The sequence below is a fragment of the Haliotis rufescens genome, unplaced genomic scaffold (genome assembly GCF_023055435.1).
Source record: "Haliotis rufescens isolate VD_foot unplaced genomic scaffold, xgHalRufe1.0.p SCAF_29, whole genome shotgun sequence".
Classification (NCBI taxonomy): domain Eukaryota; kingdom Metazoa; phylum Mollusca; class Gastropoda; order Lepetellida; family Haliotidae; genus Haliotis; species Haliotis rufescens.
Genome location: NW_025963990.1, coordinates 620274 through 625373, shown reverse-complemented (window position 1 = coordinate 625373; position 5100 = coordinate 620274).

The window sequence follows — 5100 nt, the reverse complement described above, 5'->3', positions numbered from 1 at the left end:
TCTTGTTTACCATCCTGACTGCGCCTCTGAAGCCCTATTTATAGGATAAGTGGATAAGTAAACAACAATTACAGGCAAACAATATAAAAAGTCAAATACAACCATATACAATTTCTTGCAGCTACCAGTCAACACTAAAGTATGCAGACATCACACAAGCACTAAGGGCAGTGGAGATGATGGATGGCTTGGACTTCTGGCAGATTGGACTGGATTTCCCGTCTTACTAGTAAACTGTCCTGAATTCAGTAGACAGACAAAGAATTCCTCCTTAAAAGTCATTAGGAAGGCAATTCTTTCATTCAAAAACAATACATATTACAATCCTCCCACACACTTAATCCAATGAAAATCAAGACAGGACCCTTTTTATTTGTCAATGACTACCTTTTTTCACAGCGAGTTGGATCTAATGCCGTTTGGACAGTATTCCAGTTATATCACAGCATGTCAGCTTGATGTGGGAAGAAAGGTCAAGGTAACGCAGGTCTTTGACCTTTATCACTCTGGTGCTGACGAACCCATCATCACAGGTTTCTGGCCACACAGCAGCACAATCGGTTCTATCAGAGCACTGGACAATTCAAATATAAGATGGATTGGTGAAGGGAACAGTGGCTTAACATAGAACTATTCATTCAGTTGAGGTGGCCTGTTTAGTCCGAGGGTTATTATTATTATTAACATATGCTGGCAATACCTGTATTATATCATCAATATGCACATGTTCGCCTATTTTCTAGGGTTATATTATCACAATATAATATTTTATGGTAACCTGTACATTTATTTATGTATTTCATGGATTCTACATTGCCAACTGAAGTTAGTGTCATATTGAAAGGGTTACATGAGAAGCCATTATTTATATTATGCGGCAACATGGCTTGCCTTCAAGTTTCCTCTATGGGTAAAATTCATAATTACTTAGTATATGTCTTCAGTTTGGTATAAAAACTATTCACTGTATTATAATACAGTTCAAGCCTATAGTCAAGCCCTGTTTAACACTAGATATGTGATATGGAACAGAATCTACTACATCATGCTCATTTTTCTATTTTTCTAAATTTTAAATTTCTGAAACGCCAACCAAAGATTTTTAGAACATTTTTTTCCAGTCATTCCCGATAAGGCCCCAAAATATATTATGTTTCTGTTTCCTGTCGTCATTTTCAACCCCTGCATCAGGCTTTTCTATTTTCAGGCTTATCAACAAAGGGCGAACTGATCGCTCTTGGGCCGTGTGTGGTGGTGTGGAGTGAGTGAGTGAGTGAATGTGTGAGTGAGTTGGGTTTTACGCCGCTTTTAGCAATATTCCAGCAATATCACGGCGTGGGACACCAGAAATGGGCTTCACACATTGTACCCATGTGGGGAATTGAACCAAGGTCTTTGCGTAACGAGCGAATGCTTCAACCACTCTTTCCAAAACATCATTATTACCCAATGTCCATTCTCTTCCGTAAATGTTTAGAAACATTTTGCTTAAATGTTGATCATTTTCTTCCATTCTGCCATATTAAGCACCCCTGAAAATTTTCAGAAACAAATCTGTGAGTAAGCTTCATAAGTGCAGATTTTTTACAATCTTAAAAATGTGTTGTGGTCAGCCCTAGTTGTTTCAGTGGACGTGCTAGCTGGGTTTTAAAAGTCGGGTTTTTCAAATTAGAATTCAAATACCATGTGCTAGCGGGGTTTTAAAAGTCGGGTATTTCAAATTAGAATTCAAATACCATGTGCTAGTGGGGTTTTAAAAGTCGGGTTTTTCAAATTAGAATTCAAATACCATGTGCTAGCGGGGTTTTAAAAGTAGGGTTTTTAAAATTAGAATTTAAATACCATGTGCTAGCGGGGTTTTAAAAGTAGGGTTTTTAAAATTAGAATTTAAATACCATGTGCTAGCGGGGTTTTAAAAGTCGGGTTTTTAAAATTAGAATTCAAATACCATGTGCTAGCTGGGTTTTAAAAGTCGGGTTTTTAAAATTAGAATTTAAATACCATGTGCTAGCTGGGTTTTAAAAGTCGGGTTTTTTCAATTAGAATTCAAATACCATGTGCTAGCTGGGTTTTAAAAGTCAGGTTTTTAAAATTAGAATTCAAATACCATGTGCTAGCGGGGTTTTAAAAGTCAGGTTTTTAAAAATTACAATTCAAATACCCCTGGTACGTGCTTACCCAAACCATCCATATTAGTCTCAAATAATCATACAGAGTTATGCAGATAATAACTACAAATTATGAATTAAAGCATATTTGGTCAAAGATTCCAAGTTTATAGAAATCCTATGCGAGATATATTGTTGAATGTCGTGCTAATGCTGCTTAACATACTGATGTAACAGTTCTGACAATGCTACGGTGTTCAGGTTTTGGTCTGCACCATGAAACCAATAGATTCTAGTTCTGTTAACTGAAAACTAAAGCACAACTAGATAACATAAATACATATCACAGTAACAATAGTGGCATCAATAAATAAAACATTTCACAAAGGCATCAATAGGGGTGCACAATGTTGAAAACAAAAACAAAAAACCCAAATGATACGAATAAACAATGTCAACTGACATGCATGCTTCAATCTCAAGACCCTGGGAAGAACTAAGTACGTAGGATGAATCGTACCAACACCCTGCTAAGGCTCAGCGAGGAGGGCAGAGCATCACTTCCTGTTCTGTGGTTGTTGTCCAGAATGAGGCTACTACAGGAAGTAGATGGCGCCTGTGAAAGTGTGTTGAGATGATAGTGGAAGCAGAGGATGCACTCATACAGGAACATAGCTAAATGACAAACTAGTAAACACCGTTGGTGAGGGGCAGATTCTGTTCCTTCTCCTGACACTATGTACCTTCAACCATTATGACTTACGTTTTCAAATAATAACAGTTTAACAAGCAAACACTTCAATGGGAACCTTATCTGTGCAGCAAAGAGCTTCAGTGTTAGAAAGACACAATAACCTGCAAGACAAATGACTAAGTGTCCTAACCTTGCATTGAAAATCAACATTTGCTCTTTAAAGGGGTACTTTGCTGAAGCAAATGGCAGTCCCAGCAAGTTTGATTCTGTTTCAGTTATCTGTCAAGTCAAATTTTATTATGTATATCTCTTGCCATTCTAACTTAGGCCAATCATGTGACACAGGACACTCCTAGTCCTAGTCCAGTCAACGAGATCTCTCTCCATTCTAACTTAGGCCAATCATGTGACAAAGGACACTCCTAGTCCTAGTCCGGTCAACGAGATCTCTTGCCATTCTAACTTAGGCCAATCATGTGACACAGGACACTCCTAGTCCTAGTCCAGTCAACGAGATCTCTCTCCATTCTAACTTAGGCCAATCATGTGACAAAGGACACTCCTAGTCCTAGTCCAGTCAACGAGATCTCTTGCCATTCTAACTTAGGCCAATCATGTGACACAGGACACTCCTAGTCCTAGTCCAGTCAACGAGATCTCTCGCCATTCTAACTTAGGCCAATCATGTGACACAGGACACTCCTAGTCCTAGTCCAGTCAACGAGATCTCTCTCCATTCTAACTTAGGCCAATCATGTGACACAGGACACTCCTAGTCCTAGTCCAGTCAACGAGATCTCTCGCCATTCTAACTTAGGCCAATCATGTGACACAGGACACTCCTAGTCCTAGTCCGGTCAACGAGATCTCTCGCAATTCTAACTTAGGCCAATCATGTGACAAAGGACACCCTTAGTCCTAGTCCGGTCAACGAGATCTCTCGCCATTCTAACTTAGGCCAATCATGTGACACAGGACACTCCTAGTCCTAGTCCAGTCAACGAGATCTCTCTCCATTCTAACTTAGGCCAATCATGTGACAAAGGACACTCCTAGTCCTAGTCCAGTCAACGAGATCTCTTGCCATTCTAACTTAGGCCAATCATGTGACACAGGACACTCCTAGTCCTAGTCCAGTCAACGAGATCTCTCGCCATTCTAACTTAGGCCAATCATGTGACACAGGACACTCCTAGTCCTAGTCCAGTCAACGAGATCTCTCTCCATTCTAACTTAGGCCAATCATGTGACACAGGACACTCCTAGTCCTAGTCCAGTCAACGAGATCTCTCGCCATTCTAACTTAGGCCAATCATGTGACACAGGACACTCCTAGTCCTAGTCCGGTCAACGAGATCTCTCGCAATTCTAACTTAGGCCAATCATGTGACAAAGGACACCCTTAGTCCTAGTCCGGTCAACGAGATCTCTCGCCATTCTAACTTAGGCCAATCATGTGACACAGGACACTCCTAGTCCTAGTCCAGTCAACGAGATCTCTCGCCATTCTAACTTAGGCCAATCATGTGACACAGGACACTCCTAGTCCTAGTCCAGTCAACGAGATCTCTCGCAATTCTAACTTAGGCCAATCATGTGACAAGGGACATGCTATACGTCTAAAGATTGATGTCAGCAACCAGCTGGTTATCGAGGGATGGACACTCTGTATACTCAGGAGAAGTCACCATGATGTAAGGACCTGTGGATACGTTACATATCTAGATCACTGGATCTGAAACTAGCAGAGTAAACTGAGAGCCTTAAGGGCCAGCACATTTCAAAAACTGTAGGCCCAGTGGAAAAACTGTAGGCCCTGTGGAAAAACTGTAGGCCCAGTTGAAAAACTGTAGGCCCATTTGAAAAACTGTAGGCCCTGTGGAAAAACTGTAGGCCCAAACATTTTAGCTGAAGCAGGGAGACATACACTTGCAATTTAAATTACAAAACACAATCAGTCAACCAGAAGCCTTGACAGCTATCACACCGAGTTCCCACAGACGCAGTTGTGATAGATGAAGCCTACATTTATCAGGAAATCATTAGCTTGTAAAACATCTTTGCGACTACATGTCAAACACCATTCGAAAGGTCTAATCCTACCACTTATAAACATGAAAGTTATGTTTATCACATTTCTTAAATAATGCTTAATAAATAATTACCTGAACAAACTGTAGGCCATAAGGGCTTGCTGAAATTTAAAACTATCAGCCTGAGAACAAATCTGTCGGTCTCGGACCTACGGGCCAGCCGATGTCTATTTCAAACTGTGACCCAGTGCATCCTATGGCGTAT